The 19,649-nt window shown below is 41.0% G+C and overlaps 1 protein-coding gene across 3 annotated transcripts in view; it reads left to right on the top strand.

Moving 5' to 3' along the window:
- Positions 1-5,380: 5,380 nt before the first annotated feature.
- The window catches only part of LOC138368616 (unconventional myosin-XV-like), a 114,310-nt gene continuing 100,041 nt past the window's right edge, over positions 5,381-19,649 (top strand). For all 3 annotated transcript variants that reach the window (XM_069331208.1, XM_069331209.1, XM_069331207.1), the window contains exon 1: positions 5,381-5,544. The gene's annotated coding sequence lies outside the window, so the exon portion shown is untranslated. The remainder of the gene's footprint in view (positions 5,545-19,649) is intronic.

Raw genomic sequence — 19,649 nt, 5'->3', positions numbered from 1 at the left:
GTGCCAAGCCACTTGGATGGTCGGGGATTGAACGCCGACCTGCATGAAGCGAAACCGTTGCTCTTATCACCCATCCCAAGTGGTTGAGCTTCATTTTTGAGAGTGGAAAGTGAAGTAATGATGATGGTGATAAGGGTTATAGTCTCATGGAACTGCTCAATTGCATAGTTCTATTGAGTACATTATTAAAATCATTTCATTTTGGCTACTTCCATTGATACTCTTCTATTTACTACTTCGCCAAGGCTCAGGTAGTACCGAACTGAACTCTCATACTATGTTAAACATGATTTTTCCTAGCTTGTTTCAATAACCTGGTACAGATGAACAAATCCATAAGGGCCGTGATGAGGATTCGAACCTGCGTCCGGGAGCATCCCAGACACTGCCTTAATCAACTGGTACAGATTTCCGTGTATGTATTGTACATATAAATTAATGTTATTTGTCATATAATACACTGTATATTTTATTGTTGTAAATACAGTATGTGTTTATACACCCAATTATTCTGCACATTTTGATTTTCATAGTTAAATACAAGGTGTTAGATCAGTTAGCCATGCTCATCTTTTAAGGCAGTATCATTAAGGATTTCAAAGGAAATTTTGTTTGTGGCTACATATATTCTGCAGCTTCTTTTAGTGATACCGGTTTGATGTTTGTTATTGCAATGCCAAATTAGTACATAATTTATTACTAATTTATTAAATTGGCAGGTCCCATGGCACAGTGGTAAAGCACTCGCTCGGCACTTTGTGAGCCCTTTGGCCTGGGTTCGTATCCTGGCCAGGGAAGATTGTCTGGGCGCCAATCCTTGACTGTAGCCTCTGTTCACCCAGCAGTGAATGGGTACCTGGGTAAACGATTTGCCGGGCCGTATTCCGAGGAAAATTAGGATTAAGGACCTGCTCTAAACGCCATGCGTGCTAGCGGCTTTACAAGAGTGTTGGAACTCTTGACTATTTAAATAAATAAAATACTTTATACAGTATATGTATATATTTGGGTTTACAATTTTGTTTTAATTATATTGTCAGGTTACATAGATTGTATATATATCGCAAGGCTTAATTGCTGTAGTTTAAAATACAAGTCTGATAAAAGTTGTAAATTTGAGTTTTGGTGTGACTCTTGACTAACTTTCTTTTCCTGCACAACTGTTCCTTTTTATTTCTGCCAAGTGCCTTCAAAGCCAACAATTGTGGAACATGGTTATTATGGCAAGTTTCATTCTTTATATTTTTTATCCTAGTTGCAGAGATTGCATCACATCGTATAAAACAACCAGTGATGTTCATGTTGACCAGGGGAAAAAACATGGAAAATACTGAGTAGCCTTTTTAGAAATTCTAATTACTGAATATATAGTACGTAATTTCGAAGTTCCTTCTTTTACACAAAGTTGTAGATAGAGTTTCATGGCAGATGAAATGCAAGAACTTGGATTTCTGTGTTTGCTGTTAAATAAGACCATCATAACTTGCATCCAAAGCATTTATGTGCAGTGAAAGATGACTGCTATGGCACCCCTCACAGTGTAGGCAACATGGTATCATCGCAATGACTTTCATCATGATGCATCTACAGTACCTCATTTTTCTGTTATAGATGAGTTATAAAATGTGAATTTTTTTTCCATAATGAGAAATATTGTTATTCTCAATAATATAAGGTAAGAATCATCATATCTTTACAGTGCGTGTTCAGTTTCTCGATTTTTCCTCCTAAGGTTTCCCAACATCAAGAAAACGGACACTTTAAAGTGTCCTCATAACCAAACAGAGAACCTAAAAGAGAAAACAGGACAGTACATCACTTTTGCGAGCCACTACTATTTTGTAGTACAACAATTTTTGGCCTTATATAACGCATACAAGCGAAAAGCGACGTTCTTTGTAGAAGGACAGGTTGGAAGAGTAGTGTTCCATCACATAATTCTTCCATACTGTTGGCATTGTTGTAGTACTAAGACCTACTATATAGTCGAACTTGCCTAGCACTTGACAAATGCTTATACCAATTCATCAAAGTATCCGATAAAACTTGATAAAACTTGTAAACATGCGTTATCTTCATTATAATTTTGTTGTGAAATGTTTGTGTAGGAAGTAGTGCATATGTGAATTAATAATATAAGTAATTATTAAGAGAAGGTACCATGTTGTTTTAGATTCAGCTACTAGGAACAAAAAGTTCCAAGTAGCACGGGCTATGCTGAGCCTGTAGTGGACTTACCTGGCACAAGAGCAGGGCTGTAACTGAGAAGGAACCAATCCAGGGAGGCTTATGTAACACCGTGAAATTAGTGATGTAATGATTGACTGGTTTGATATTAATGTAAATGTATTCCAGGATTCTGTGATTCATCATATCTCAATATAGTGAACATTGATGGGGTCTTGAGGGAGGTTAAGGTAAGAATGTTTAGAGTATATAGGCCTAATATGAGTAATTGGCATTAGTCAAAATTTATTTATTCAGATGTTCAGTTTAGCAGAGAATAAAGTAAATTTATGTAGACTACTGGAAATTTTGTATTGATTTGTGAGAGGATTTAAAGTAAAATTGTTACTTGAGAAGGGGTGGGTGCAAGAAATTGTGAAATAAATGTGAATAGGGGGAGTGGTTAATCAATTTAAACATCTGGATGCGGGATAAGTTTTGTGCAAAGTTGAGAAGCTGAGTAGGAAATTGGCTAGCAACATCTCATCTTGTGTTTCAAATATGATAATTGTTCCAATATCTCAGTCTGAGGTAACACTGGTACTTGTACCGAAATTTTATGTAAGGTATCATCCTAGGTCAGTTTAGAGTTTGTAGGTAGGCTATTGGGTTTAATGCAATGATTAGTTGTTAAATTTGATATGACACTGAGCTGCATATTCAGGCAAGGATGATGGTCATGTGGAGCATTTTGATTTGTTAATTAGCAATAGAAGTAGCCTACAATATTATGAAATTTTTGTAGGTTTTGTCCAGAATTCAAATGCAAAGCATTTAATGAAGTATAGGTCAAGGTAATGGGATTACTTAGTGTGTTAAGCATAGACTAGCTTTTAACGAAGTGAAATTTGAATGCATGTTGTACACATGAAAGAGTAGAATTTTAAGTAAGGATGAGCAAGGTCGTTGTACGTAGTGAATACCTTGATAAATATGCATGCTGTTCTCTTGAGAGTTGTAATTATAACAGGCTTTTAAAGTTGGAATAATATAAACCATCTGAATTGACCTGAATTTACCCAAGGCCCACCATCTCTAGTGCCCTTGACAGGGACAGAAAGCCAGCAGCTTATCAAAGGTAAAAAATAATAGAATAAATCATGGCAGTCCTGTTTTCAGGGAAAAGTAGTAAGCTTATAATTTATAAATGCTTGAATTTAAATGGCCGCTAAAGATGAAACATATTAGAAAGGCTCGATCTGCAAATAATAAGAAGGTTGTGATAATAGAATTTATCCTACGCCTTATCCTCATTCAAATTATGAAAAATTAAAGTCAATAAAAAAAAACAGCAAAACAGTGGATCCAAACTAAATTTGTTTTTTTTATGAGACTGCCAATTTTGCCAGCCCAAGAATGGCCTTTGTGTCTGCAGGTGTTAAGAGAAATATTTGTTAAACTGAATGACGGGTCTGATTTTAAACATACAATACAGTCATGCAGTAATGTAACTCTTCTTACAAAAATTATAGTGCCTATTGCTTTTACTGATGGAATGTGAAAATGTAGAGTTATTCCCCCAAAAGTCCAAGTTTTGTGCAATCTGAATTCTGAAAGTATTACAAAAATGAAAATAGCATAATCATTAACATGTTCTAGGCCTAAATAAGTAATCCCAGGCCTAACATGTCATCTTGGACCTAGTTACATGTATTATATAAGACCTGAGAAAAGGTTGTTGCCATTGATTTATCAAATTTATAGTACAAAACATGACTTATTTTGGATTCAACAATATATATTTTGTCCATTCCATCTATAGTAGTTTTAAGGGCTTGTATGATAATCTCAAATGCTTCATTTGGTAATTATATTATACCATTCCATTATAACATTTTGGCCCAATTAAGACCGGTCTGTCATAAGTTTACACCTCTGTTAACACGTTATATACACGTTACAAACACGTACGTGCTTTTGCTAATATCAAACTAAGTCAGCAGGTCGTGTTCCTAATATAATAAGATTATTATCAATAGAAAAAAACAATAATTGGAAACAATGTTTGAAAATTAAAAAAAATATTCTACCTAATAGGCACATCGGACCTTGCATATTAGCCCAATAATGTGTATATACAAAAGGTATAAACAAGTAGGATATAGAATTGTAAACACTATTATGTTTACAGTTCTATTTTTATTTTTTATTTCGCCACTAACCTCGCTGAGCGTGAATTTGTAATAAACTATTCTGTGCAGACAAAAATATGTGGCATAGAAATATTAATTCATTAATGTTTCGATAAATGAAAATGGTCTCGATGTGACCGGTCACATCGGACCTTGGGCCTTTCCAACGGAACTACTAAACAGTTCCATTCATTTTGTAATGCGAGATTTCACTGTAGCATGTTATTACCTCGGCGGGGGAAAAAAAAAGTTATTAGATGCTAAAACCAGTCGAGACTTTCTTTTGACGCGCCTTGGCGGATGGCAAAGTGTGTGACCCAAGAATTTCCAAGAGCCCTCGGCGAGGCTAGCTCGAGCGATCATCATTGCTATTATTAAGCGCGGCATCAAACAATACATCGATAACTCGCTTAAATCATGTTCTGTTGATATATATGTGATTCTAAGGGATTGAATGAAGGTGGTAAATATGTGGTGTATTTGTAAAATAATGTTGGAGGGGTAGCGAGAAGGTTTGTATTGAGATGTTGATGGTGGTGAGAAACCCCACGAAGGTTTCTGACAGCTGGTCCGCCCGACTTAGCGGCGACCAAGATGCTGGTTTATGTTTTTTGTAAGTATATTTGAGATAACAGTGGAAAATACCTTGACATACGCCCATCATATACGTGGCATTACATGGGAAGAGACCTTAGCTCTTGGTTAACACAGACAGGATGAGAAATGTTTCTGCCATGTCCGGGGTTTAAACTTGAGTTAAATGACAAACTTATCTTGATAGCGAAGGCTGGCTGGCCGTCGCTATATTTAATTTTATTTCAAACAAAACGAATATCTACTTTGTAATTTGCAGCTCTTGAAAGATTTCATAGCGCTTGTTTATTTTCTATGTAAAGGTGACATTCAATTGTTTTATAACTGAAGGATAAAATAAGGTTGTAAGAGATGGTGGTGGCAACTCCCGGGGCGGGCCAGGAATGTCTTAGGTGTCCAGGTAAAGTCAAGTCAGTCAGGTGTCGCTGGTTGGTGAGGGAGGGTGTACACGCTGCTCTCTCTACACCTACACGTATATACATAATGCATGGATAAAGTGGATACATACACCGCCCACTTTAGTGTTAGATTAGTGCAGTGTTTGGGATAGTTTGCAGGTGTGGAAATACGCAGCAGCACGGCTCGCCCAGAGGTAGGTGTTTCATGTGTGTGATATATACATAGATATATTTTTTTTCATTCGTGTAAACATATTGTTTATGTCCATCTGGGCTGCGAGTCTAGTACTGCGTTTAGAGGTAACAGCTGAGGTAAACAATAGAAATGGCGTCCTAGATGCTTGTAGACAGCATGTCAAATGGACAAATTCTGTGATCGATTGAGAAATATATTGTGAAAAAAGCAAGGAGATTTCAACGCCACCTGAAGGAAGAAGCCAGCAGCAGGACCAAGGGATGCCGGCGCTCCCTCGCTACCTGTATATTTACCCTAATATATCCGTGTGTGTCTATCCAGCCGGGTCCAGTGCCTCTATCCTTTTATACTCTGGTACTGGGGGAAAGGAAGGGAGAGGGATAGCCCAAGGTTTCGTGACTATTCGAGTTGATATTCGTGTGTGACCGAAGGCAAGGAGTTTCTGCTTATTAGAACTTGGCGGCCGCCCATCCCCACATCCACCTCCGGCCGCCCATCCACACACCCACCTCCGGCCGCCCATCCCCACACCCACCTACGGCTGACCATCCACACACCCACCTCCGCCCACCTATCCAACTTACCTATCACCGCCCGTCCAGTCACCTACCCACCTCCGAGCGACAGTGATAACTAGGACCTTTGAGTTATTGGACACTGCTGGGATTAATGAGTGTGTGTGTGTGTGTGTGTGTGTGTGTGTGTGTGTGTGTGTGTGTGTGTGTGTGTGTGTGTGTGTGTGTGTGTGTGTGTGTGTGTGTCCGCCTCTATACACTCGTCAGTACGTGTGTGGATTGTGTTTACTTTGGTTTAAAATGTTTAGATATCCTTTGGGAATTCATCATCGTGGCCAAAATTCAATATTTGTGTGTTTCAATGTTAGTAATTTGTTCGAACTCAGGTGTTTGTAGGGTGATCTGTGTTTGTGTATATGACAACGCTGACGGGTTAAGTGTGTATTTAAGGTGCTGTTTTGAGCGTGAAGTTTGCCTTTAAGGTTCAGTGGCTGCTCGTAGGGTCATTCCATAATGCAACGCTGCAGGCTTGCATACAGATTCACGGTTTGCGTTCAAGGTTCACAGACTATGCGAGGTTCAACACTGTGTTCAGAGCTGACAGGGTGTGTATCTGTGTTTGGCTCTTCAAAGAGTTAAGCAAAATTTCAAGTAAGATTTAAGAGTTTTTCTTTCTAAGTGGAGTAGGCTTTTAGACGAGGTTTTAAAAGTTGTTTAAGTTCAAAATTCTCAATTAGCTATTACTGTTAAAACACGGTATAAAATTTATTAGAAAGCTCAAAGATGAATCCAGATTTTGTATAAAACGTTACCTCGATTGAAGGTCATTATATTGTCTAAAATCTGAACTTTTGGATGGTCAATTAAAAAAAAAAAGAGAGAAACTGGGGCTCTTGAATATAAAAATAAAAACAGGGAAGCGTTTTACCTGTGAGGGGAGAGGTGTGTCCCTTGGAGGGGGGCAGGTGTGTACCTAGGAGGGACAGGTGTGTACCTGGAAGGGGCGGGTGTGTACCTAGGAGGGGCGGGTGTGTACCTGGGAGAGGGCGGTACACGTAGCGACAATGTGGTTGTGTACTGATGGGTCAATCGGTCAGTCAGCGGTACACCATATTACCGCCGCTCTGGTCCTGTATGTTGTGAGTATGTTGGTGTATGTTGTGGTGTACACCTGTGCTCTTATCTATGCTGGTGTGGTTGTGTACTGTCTGTATGTTGGTATATGTTGAGATGTAATTTCAGAATATAAAAAAAGTGATTTCACATTCCATACGTATACACACGCTTTGTTTTTTTTTACTAAGCTCATGCATGTGTGTGTTTACCTGTGACACGTTTCGAGAGGTGTGCTACCCCTCCAACCTCACAGTGCAACAGAAGGCCAGTGAGACTACGTCCAGCAGTCCCACAGCCACAACCTGGCCGATCAAGCACTTCAACATTCTCTCCTTTGAGAAAATAATTTGGAGCAATGAAGTGGCTCGAACCAGCGTTCAGGGTACTCCCAGCTACGCACCTTACCCCGCTGTACCACAACATGGTCTGCGTTATACAACCAAGGCTTCCACGGAATCCACAAGAAGTCTGGGGACTTCAAATGTTTGTAAGGAGAAGGATCTAGTTCTTAGGCCTCGCTGTAAGTAGCGGGGGCCATAAGAATTAGTTCATTCTCTTCGCAAGCCGCAAAAATAGGTAAAAAAACGGTCTCTGTGCGCGGTTTCAATAATTAATATAGGAAATGGGCAGGCAGCCTGGAAGGCGGAGCCCAGGAGTCGATGCTTGCCCTGCAAGCATACGAAGGTGAGTGCACAGAACTACACCAACCAACACCGTTTGTAAAATACTGTAACAATCAATAAAGTATGATAATCTGAGTCTCAATTACTTGCCGCCTCCCAATAATCTACTCATTCGTGGTCCTAATAAGCAGGTATTCTGGGAACGGATGAGTTGAGCTTCTATACGCAGGGACCGTGCCTTATATGTGTGTATTTATTTACTATTTGTATCTGCAGAATCGAGCTATTAGCTCTTGGACCCCGCCTTTCTAACCAATTTATTTTTTCCTCTATGTTTACTACATATATTTCTCTATAACACACACATCCCCAGGAAGCAGTCCGTAGCAGCTCTCTAACTCCCAGGTACCTATTTGATACCAGGTGAACAGCTGCATCAGGGTGAAAGAAACTATCCATTTGTTTGCGCCTCCGTTGGGGATCGAACCCAGTCCTTTAGGACTACGAATTCAGAGCTCTGTTCACTCAGCCGGGAGGCCTGTGTGTGTGTGTACTCACCTATTTGTGCCTGCAGGATCGAGCATTGACTCTTGGATCCCGCCTTTCAAACCATCGGTTGTTTACAGTAATGACTCCGGTCCCATTTCCCTATCATACCTAGTTTTAAAATTATGAATAGAACTGGCTTCCACAACCCGTTCCTTAAGTGCATTCCATTTTTCCACTACTCTCACGCTAAAAGAAAACTTCCTAACATATCTGTGACGTGTGTGTGTGTGTACAGCCTCAGCTCTAGGGTCCCGCCTTTCCACCCTTCGGACGTTGAATACAATGTGGATTGAATTGGCTTCTACGAGGCTTACCTTCTCGATTAGGTAATTCAGTTTTATACTATTACACGAAAGCAAAATGTTCTCACATCTCAATGGCTCAGCTTTGTAAAAATCTTTGTATCTAGCTTTCCATCTGTGCTCTTTCGATGTATTAATGTTTATTTCAAACATTTCTTCTTTTTCCACCCTGCAATTACCCAAAGTATTTTATATGTCTGTGTCATGTTTCCGCTCTCTTTTCGAGTGCCGGCAGGAAAAATCTTTGCACCTTTTCACATTGTATGCCTTCTGGAGTGGATATTCCAAGCCGGTGCTGCATATTCTAGGACTGATCTCACGTAGGTTGTTTAACATTCACTTCTACATTACTGTTAGTTTCCTGAGGGAAGTTTTGATGGTCGCCAGTTTGGCCTGTGACACCAAGGTTATCTCGCTTTTCTAGATACTTGTTGTTTATTTTCTTTAGTTGTTTCTGGGAGTTTGTTGTCCTTAACTGTGTGTAAAGGAGGAAATGTATATGTTTATCTCTCACAATGTTCGGTAATATGTTTATTGTTTGTGATGTGTCTATATATGTATGAACACGATGTACTGAACGGGCTGAGAATAGCTTGAGCTACCTCATCCCTTTTTGTGTATTTTACTTCAATGAACTTATTTCAATTTCAATTTCCTTAACTCTCCTATTCCACATCTCCATTTTCATCACCTTAAACTTATTTGGGTTGAACTCTAGCAGCCACTTATCGTACCATCTCTGTAGTCTGTGGAACTTTACCATAATCTTGAGATTATCTTGAGATGATTTCAGGGCTTAGCGTCCCCGCGGCCCGGTCTACGACCAGGCCTTCTTTTTGTTACACATCCCCAGGAAGCAGCCCGTAGCAGCCGTCTAACTCCCAGGTACCTATGTACTGCTAGGTGAACAGCGGCATCAGGATGAAAGCACCTCTGTTCATTTGTTTCCTCCTCCACCGGCCCCCCCCCATCAGGGTTAAATAATTTACATAGTTCACGAATAGAATAGATTTAAACACTTTGGAGGACTTCAAAGTGTTTGAAGTCCTCTTACCCTGCGCCAGTCTGACTGATTCTTTGTTTCCTGTCCGTTAGGTATCTCACCTAGTTCTGTGTTCCACCAGTTCAAGTATGTTTATTGAGACAAGAAAAAAATACATCTCAAAGGGATAGAGTAGCTTAGGCTATTTCTACCCCCCTTTCCATCAGTTACTCCCCTTTGTTTACGATGCTTGTACACAATTTGTGCAGAAATGTGTCACTTTTTTTTTATGCGCAATCTTCCCAGCCTTTGTTTTTGACCAGGTCTTAGTGTCTTCAGCTGGTCGTAGAAACCCCAGTAGTTAGGCACGATTTCACTTTACTGGCAATATCATTAGCAAATACAAAGTAAAAGTAATATAATCATTCAGTAGAACTAATGTGACAAAAGTATAAAATAATATTACCAACAATAAGAATATTACTAAAATTAGGGTGTTACTTAGAATAAGAATATTACTAAAAATCAGAGTATTATTAACAGTAATGTATCTAACAACGAGAAAAACAGCAACAGCTACACCACATAAGACCGGCAGCACACACTCGGAATGTGTGAGTGCGGTGGACGACCTCCGGGTGGTGAGTGGACGCTGAGAGTGAAGGAGAGTGCGGTGGACGACCTCCGGGTGGTGAGTGGACGCTGAGAGTGAAGGAGAGTGCGGTGGACGACCTCCGGGTGGTGAGTGGACGCTGAGAGTGAAGGAGAGTGCGGTGGACGACCTCCGGGTGGTGAGTGGACGCTGAGAGTGAAGGAGAGTGCGGTGGACGACCTCCGGATGGTGAGTGGACGCTGAGAGTGAAGGAGAGTACGGTGGACGACCTCCGGGTGGTGAGTGGACGCTGAGAGTGAAGGAGAGTGCGGTGGACGACCTCCGGATGGGTGAGTGGACGCTGAGAGTGAAGGAGAGTGCGGTGGACGACCTCCGGGTGGGTGAGTGGACGCACTCTAGGTACCGAATGTGAAGGTTTTAGACACGCAGTGGAAATCAAATACCTATGACAGATAAAATACTCATCATGGTCCAGTGGGTAGTGCGTGTGTCTGGGAAGTCTGAAAACGCGAATTGTAACTTATTGCCTGAATGTTTTCTCACTAAAATCGACATAATTAAGAACAAAACTAAGGAAAGTGCAGAAAACCTGTGAGCAGTTCGAGGCAACTCTTATTTATGCAGGCGATGAGTCACAATAACGTGGCTAAAGTATGATGACCAGACCACACACTAGAAGGTGAAGGGACGACGACGTTTCGGTCCGTCCTGGACCAGTCTCAAGTCACATTCTCAATCGACTTGAGAATGGTTCAGGACGGACCGAAACGTCGTCGTCCCTTCACATTCTAGTGTGTGGTCTGGTCATCATAACTCTTATTTATATCCACACAAACTCATACTGCTTTTCCAAGTCCAGTTTGGAAAATCTCGAGAAAGGTGGGAGGCTCTTTGGCAAGCTGCCGGCTTCCTGTACCTTCCGTGGCCACTAGATAGGTGATTCAAGTATATATATATGTGGTCTAACCCGTGCTTGTATCAATCCAGCGATTCCTCGTCTATCTTGGTAATATTAATAAGAATAATACAGTTATTATGTATACAAGTATTCCGAGGGAGCGACGGATCTCTGTATGTTCATATTGTACAATATTATGTTGGGGTGCTGCCTCTAGTATGTGTAGGGACCCTCGGCGAAGAGGATATGCAGCACCGGGGGAGCCTTGTTGGGGTTCCCACGTACGCATATTGTCTTCTTCCATCATCCCTTATATAAATATATATATGTAGGGACCTTTTATTCATATTTTTTATATTTTTATAAATACGAATTTTTACATTCTTGTAAAGCTACTAGTAAGGATAGCGTTTCGGGCAGGTCCTTAATCTTAATTTTCCCTGGAATACGATCCGCCAAATCGTTTAACAACCAGGTACTCATTCCCTGCTGGGTGAACAGAGGCTACAGTTAAGGACTGGCGCCCAGTCTATCCTCACCAGCCAGGATACGAACCTTGGCCAAAGTGCTCGCGAAGCGCCGGGCGAGTGTTTTACCACAACGCCACGGGGGACTACTAAATTGTACATGATTACAAAAGGAGGCATTAACATATACATAACATGACTATTACAAGTAAAATGAAAAACACACCAACGGGATACATTAATAAATGTAAAAAAAAAGATTAAATCATTGTTGCAAGTCAAGCACCACCCCGAACTCCTCCGAGGTTGGACTCGTGCCCAAGATGCAGCAGGCGTGTCCCCTCTGAATTGCGACACTGAGGCGCTGGAACAAGAAGCTTTTCGCTCTCTGGTCTTTTGTAACACGGATCAGTTTGTCGCCCAGTTTCTTCAGGAACTTCAATGCACATTTTTCCCCACGAGCCGATGGGAACAAAGGTGTAACAGTGTGCCAGACCTCTGTATTTGATGGCGTTCTGCGTTTATCTGAAAGCAGCAGCGCCACCCCCTTCGCTTGTGCTGTGTTGGAGGTAGGTACTGGCCAGTGTGGAAACGCATGTGTAGCGTTTTATATATATATATATATATATATATATATATATATATATATATATATATATATATATATATATATATATATATATGTCGTACCTAGTAGCCAGAACTCACTTCTCAGCCTACTATGCAAGGCCCAATTTGCCTAATAAGCCTAGTTTTCATGAATTAATGTTTTTTCGACAACCTAACCTACCTAACCTAACCTAACCTAACGTTTTCGGCTACCTAACCTAACCTAACCTATAAAGATAGGTTAGGTTAGGTTAGGTAGGGTTGGTTAGGTTCGGTCATATATCTACGTTAATTTTAACTCCAATAAAAAAAATTGACCTCATACATAATGAAATGGGTAGCTTTATCATTTCATAAGAAAAAAATTAGAGAAAATATATTAATTCAGTAAAACTTGGCTTATTAGGCAAATCGGGCCTCGCATAGTAGGCTGAGAAGTGAGTTCTGGCTACTAGGTACGACATATATAATTTATCAGTTGCATATGGCTGGTAATTTTTCAATATTACTGAATGGATTATTTATCTTGGGCGAATCCTTAATAAAATGTGTATGTGATAAGTTTGTGTTATTTGTATTGCATCATAATTGTGTTGTTTTGGTCGCGTGTCATAACGACTCTGACGACCACACCTTTTACACAACACCTTGTTACTATAAATTATACTCTCCACGCCAGGAGGTTCCCATGGCGAAAATAATTCCCTGGAGATGTGTTCACGGTATTCGAATTGTCTTGTTATTGCTTTGGGCGTTTTTAAACCTTATTAAAGAAAACGGATGAAAGCACTTTACCTGTACTTAAATAAAATTAAATTTGATTAAATGCTGCATACTATTTCAGTGCTTCATACCAGCATTGTTAAACGTATGCTGCGCGGTGTTTCTGTAAGTAGAATATTTCTCTCTTGTTTTCTGGATCAAGATTTTCAGGCCCGTTGATCGTTTTAAATAGTTCAACCACTGCAAACCACCTCAAGTCCATCATCACCCAGCAAAAATTTGCTATCAGAATAACAACAAACTCTGCTTTAAGACAACACTCAGCCCCCTTGTTTAAAACCTAAACATGCTAAATATTAACTCCCTCCACACATTCTCTTGTGTCAATTACATTTACAAAACCCTGTTCTTAAATGCAAACCCTGCTCTGAGACTCCATGGACAGATGTAATAGGACCCAATATCACCACACCAGAAAAAATATCTCTTTGATATCCCCAGAGTCAAACTTAATCTGTGTAAACACTCTATGCAAGTAAAGGGACCCAGTCTATGGAACTCACTCCCTAGTGAATTGAAAAGCTGTCCAACTTTTGCCTCATTCAAAAACAAAAACAAAAAGTACCTAATTTCATCTTCTTGGTTTCCTACCATGTGCTTTAAACTCGCACTGTATCTAGTGCTACCCAATCTCCCTAATATTTATGTACCTAAGCCAAACAACTTTACCATTGTGATCATTGCTGTCGTCATATATGTGTTATCAATATGCTGTATTGTGCCTATTAATCTTTGTTAAATTATCAATCAAGCTGTCAGTGCTATCAGTCAGAGCTATCGATGTGCTTTAATATACCTACTAATCTTTCTTATTTTTTTTCTTGCAAAGTACCTATTAACATTTTATAAATTATAGTAGAAGTTACCTACTTAAAATTATCTGCTAGATTAAGGACCTGCCCGAAACGCTGCGCGTACTAGTGGCTTTACAAGAATGTAAACACTATGCTATGTACCCTCACAAACCCAATATACCTTCTTGTATATAAATAAATAAATAAGTTGCTTGAAGTCGCTGTTCAAGAACGGCATGTACTCTCGGTGAATATATTAGCAAGCGTATTTACATTCGTTCGTGAGCATCACTTTGAACTCGGGCACGTGATTTTAATATGTCACACACACACATACACACGTTAACCAAATATACATATTCACATTCAAGTTCGAGTATGTTTATTGAGACAAGAAAAAAATACATCTCAAAGGGATAGAGTAGCTTAGGCTATTTCTACTCCCCATATACACATTAACCAGAGAGTGTATGGAAATGTATATAGGCCGATTTGTAAATGTACATAAATGTATACTTTAATCCATGTTTCGACACATACACATAGGCACGTGACACACGTGTATACATACACAGGTCATACACATTTCTTGGTGGTTTCACAAGGACGATGCTGGAGGCTTCCAGACTTGTGAAAGACTTCGACTGGGAGATATGTTCTTGTATCAGTTAAATGTTTTTTTTATACTTGTATGTGTTTACACACACACACACACACACACACACACATGCACACACCTCGTAGTGGGGCCTCGTAGCCTGGTGGATAGCGCGCAGGATTCGTAATTCTGTGGCGCGGGTTCGATTCCCGCACGAGGCAGAAACAAATGGGCAAAGTTTCTTTCACCCTGAATGCCCCTGTTACCTAGCAGTAAATAGGTACCTGGGAGTTAGTCAGCTGTCACGGGCTGCTTCCTGGGGTGTGTGTGTGTGGTGTGGGAAAAAAAAGTAGTTAGTAAAAAAGTAGTTAGTAAAAACAGTTGATTGACAGTTGAGAGGCGGGCCGAAAGAGCAAAGCTCAACCCCCGTAAAAACACAACTAGTAAACACAACTAGTAAATACACACATACACGCGCGTGTGTGTATAGAACAGGATACAACTCATTAAATTGCAACACAATACATGTTACTGGAGGACACAAACAACTAGTGACCAGAACAGGTTAGAAAAGGCGCCACCTGTGGACCAGTTAGGGAAGTAGCCTATCCCGTCAGCTTCTTGTGTGTGTGTGTGTGTGACAAAGTCTTGCCTCGCCGACCAGATTCATCAAACACTTAAGTGTCCCATTACGAAACCTGGTTCATCTTTCCCTAATGATGGCGACGTAATTTACAATTATTGAACAGATTTTGAATTGCGAAACACAACGAGGTTATCCATCACAATCGTAACCTTGGGTTGAGGGGTTCAGGAGCTCATATACTGCTTAATAAATATAAACTAAGGCGATATGATTGAGGAAAGATATACTGGTTTCGCAGGGAGGGACTTACATGCTTCGTGAACTCTGGCTCTTGTCAATCAATGAAGCAAACGTCTGTCTGTCTGCCTCTCTCTCTCTCTCTCTCTCTCTCTCTCTCTCTCTCTCTCTCTCTCTCTCTCTCTCTCTCTCTCTCTCTCTCTCTCTCTCTCTCTCTCTCTCTCTCTCTCCAGTGCTAGAACCTACCCTCCCCGTGGCGGTGTGAGAGTCGGCAGGAGAGGCCGGTATGTGGGTCAGACACACAGCAGTCATACCAAGCAGGGTCATTCGTCTGCTCCACCAGTCCTCCGGCGACCTCTACCTCCCGGTAGCAGCACCAGCCCTTCGGCTACCACTATCTAATGGTAGCACAACCAGATCAACTACCACAACCTCCAACTACCACAACCAATCAGTTACCACAGGCAGGTGTTGGCGAAGTGTCGCTGGGCACTGAGAGGACCCGAGAGTGTGTGTTATGGTCGCTGCTCATGCCGTCATTTCATGAATTTGTGATGAAGCTGCCAAGTGATCATTGCTGGGTGATGTTGCAGAGCATTGATAGCGGTGTCACAGTTCCTGGATACAGCAAAGCACTTGCAGTCCCCCACACCTGCACCTACATATGTAGGTCAAACCCTGTGTGTGTGTGTGTGTGTGTGCGTGTATGTTTGGTGTTCACCTTACCCTCCCACCCACATCCCTTGCACTAGGAACCCCCGGCCTTGGGTCGGCCCGGCACACTCGAGGCTCGAACGCGGGTCCCCGAGGTAGCCCCAAGGTCACACCAAAGAGACCACTGGGTCAACACGTCCGGAGGTCAACCCGGGTCGTTATAAATACCACGGGCGGCAATTATCTTAAATGTCGCCAGAAACTGGTCAGTGGCGAGAGACAGGCAGAGGCTCGCTATACTTGGCCCAGAGGAGGTTTACAGTGGCAGGGGCTCACTATACATGGCCCAGAGGAGTTTACAGTGGCAGGAACTCACTATACTTGGCCCAGAGGAGTTTACAGTGGCAGGGACTCACTATACTTGGCCCAGAGGAGGTTTACAGTGGCAGGGGCTCACTATACATATCCCAGAAAAGTTTACAGTGGCAGGAACTCACTATACTTGGCCCAGAGGAGTTTACAGTGGCAGGGACTCACTATACATGACCCAGAGGAGTTTACAGTGGGAGGGACTCACTATACATGGCCCAGAGGAGTTTACAGTGGCAGGGACTCACTTTACATGGCTTAGAGGAGTTTACTGGGGGAGGGACTCCCTGTACTATAGAGATAAATATATGTAGTAGATATAATAGAGGAAAAAATAAATTGGTTAGAAAGGCCGGGTCCAAGAGCTAAAACCTCGATTCTGCAGACACAAAAAAGTAAATACACCTTGAGATGGAGAGGCGCGGGCTATAGAGAGCTCTTGGACCACCTTGTACACACTTGTAGGCGAGTTCAAGTTCAAGTACGTTTATTGAGGCAATAAAACATATCTCAAAGGGACAGAGTAGCTTAGGCTATTTTCTAAGAGAAGTAGGAGCCCTTGATTGTTTCAAGCGTAGGTTAGACATGCATATGAATGAGATTGGGTGGTTATAAAGAGGAGCTGACTAGTATGGGTCAATAGGCCTTCTACAGTTATCTTTATCCTTATGTTCTTATTTCTACCCCCCAATGTAGGGGGGTAGAAATACCCCCCTACATTGGGAAGTTAAAAGTTTCAGCTGTAAAAAAATTACAGCATTGAATGTAATGCAACAAGATCTGATTGAGCCTCGGCGACTTCCTGAAGCTCTAAGACTAACACCCAAACCCACCAGGGCAGAGCATCACTAGATGAAGGCTTAGGGAAGAGCTGCCCTGAACACTGGAAACTTTTAACTTCGAGTTGCTTTTAACTTACCCAATGTAGGTAAGTACATTCAGGCGAGTGCAGAGATGAGTCAGGTGAGCAGAGACCTTTGAGCGTGAAGGCGAGATGGCAGAGGTAATTATGACAGGTGTACAGCGCACTCCTGCAAATTGAGCTGATCAGACCTTGAACCACAAGTGACAGGTGACGCAACGAAGCACGGGAGGGATTTAGTGTGGGCGGTGGTGTTGTGGAGTTGTAGCTGTAGCGACATTAATAACACCAGTAGTAGTAGTAGTTGTAGCAACAATAGTCGGACTAGTGGAAGTTATGCACGTAGCAGTAGCAATAAAATATTAGTATTACAGTACTGTAGTCATTTACAACATGTATTGAAAGTAGGAAGACAACAGTGACTACATTAATATTGCAGCTGGTTGTTCTAGTGATAGACAACAAAGGTAAATAATGAGATGAGGAATCAAGAGTTCTTGATTTATGGAACAAATTACCAGTTCTTTATATATATATATATATATATATATATATATATATATATATATATATATATATATATATATATATATATATATATATATATATAACTGAAAACTACAGAAGTGATTCGAACCCATACTGCCAGGAGCAATATGCAACTGGTGTACAGGAGGCCTTAACCACTCGACCATCAGTGACTGTACAAAAAACAGGTGATTGCCGAGGCTATTTGAACCACCTTCCCGACGGCACTTTGATGGTAATCTTGGGCATGGTTATTTTATCAAATCACCTCCTTTTTGTGGGGCCACGTGAGCAACACAAATGCGAACAAGCCTGAATGGTCCCCAGGCATATATGCAACTGAAAACATTCAGTTGGATGTTCTGAATGAGGAACATTCAATGTTCTGATGCTGAATGAGGAACTTTCAGTCTTCCTGGGTCATCGCTCGTCGTCTGGTGACCCTGAAGTGAGACCACCGGCTGCAGGCGATGAGTCACAATAACGTGGCTAAAGTATGTTGACCATTCTCAAGTCTCAATCGACTTGAGAATGGTCCAGGACGGACCGAAACGTCGCCGTCCCTTCACTTTCTAGTGTGTGGTCTGGTCAGCCACCGGCTCATCTCCGGGTTGAGCCGGTGGTCTTGTTCCCTCTACAGTTTCTCAGACCTTCCTTCATTCCTCCCTCCCTTGTTAACCTCTATTTTTCTCCCCCCTTCTTTTCCTCCCTCTGTCGCCTCACTTTTATTTCGCATTCCAGCGCGGTTATCCCCCTTCCCCCATTTCACTATACTTACTCATGCCCATTCACCCTTTAACCTTTCCTCACTCTTTGTCCGCAGGATCTTCTCCCTCCCCCTTCTCTTTCTCTCTCTTCCGTCCAAGTGGTTGGGCACCATTCCTTTCCTCCCGTCCCATCCTAAATCCTTATCCTGACCCCCCCTTCACAGTGCTATATATTCTAATGGCTTGGCGCTTTCCCCCCTCATAATTCCCTGCCTCTCTCTCTCTCTCTCTCTCTCTCTCTCTCTCTCTCTCTCTGAATTATCTCGAACCTACTCGAGTGAAAGTAAATGTTAAGTTTTTTTTATACAGAAGACTGAAGCATGATATGATCAAACTGACGAAATAGATGTACTCATTCTGAGACTCCAGATATTATAGCTGTAACAGTAACCTGGACAAACGGAAGAGACGGTCACATTTTAGCAGGATTTTCAATACCTGGATTCAACGCTCTCAGTGCTCTAAGGACCGGATTCACAAGATATTTTCTTGCTTTACAACAATGAATATTTTAAATGTAACTGATATATATATATATATATATATATATATATATATATATATATATATATATATATATATATATATATATATATGTATATCACGAAAATAAACTTCTGAAGATGTATTTAATATACGAAAGTACTTAAGGAAATTTCCTGTTTCATTTTTCCTCCGTGGTCTGACATTGTCATATATATATATATATATATATATATATATATATATATATATATATATATATATATATATATAAATGCAGCCAGTAAGTATCATCAATATGGATGAAACGTAGACACAACCCACGCATCTGAAAATCATGAGAAAGTAACAACGTTTCGGCCTGTCCTGGACCATTAAATGACTTGAAACTTCGTCACTTCACTTTTCGGTCCGTCCTTTGACGAAACCTCGCCCAAAGGACAGACCGAAACGTCGTCACTTCCATTATTTGCATGTTAATGGGTTGGGTGATAATAACAGAATATTAAAACTTACGATCCCTTGAGTGCTGAAACTCACAATAATACTTCTGAATATATAAGGATCGAAGATGTGTAAAATACATTCCAGCAAACTAATCAGGGAAAACGATAATGTGGTGAAGGAGGAGATTAAATTAAGTATATATAATACAATATAGTAAACATTGTTTTAATAGCGTCAATTGGGACACTATTTGTAGATCAAGAAACAAGTGTCTATTTCGATCACTGGTTCAAGAGACTCAAACGGGGAATCATAGAGTAG

The sequence above is a fragment of the Procambarus clarkii genome, chromosome 25 (genome assembly GCF_040958095.1).
Source record: "Procambarus clarkii isolate CNS0578487 chromosome 25, FALCON_Pclarkii_2.0, whole genome shotgun sequence".
NCBI lineage: Eukaryota > Metazoa > Arthropoda > Malacostraca > Decapoda > Cambaridae > Procambarus > Procambarus clarkii.
The sequence above is the reverse complement of the archived record's forward strand: the minus strand, read 5'-3'. Positions and strand labels throughout refer to the sequence as shown.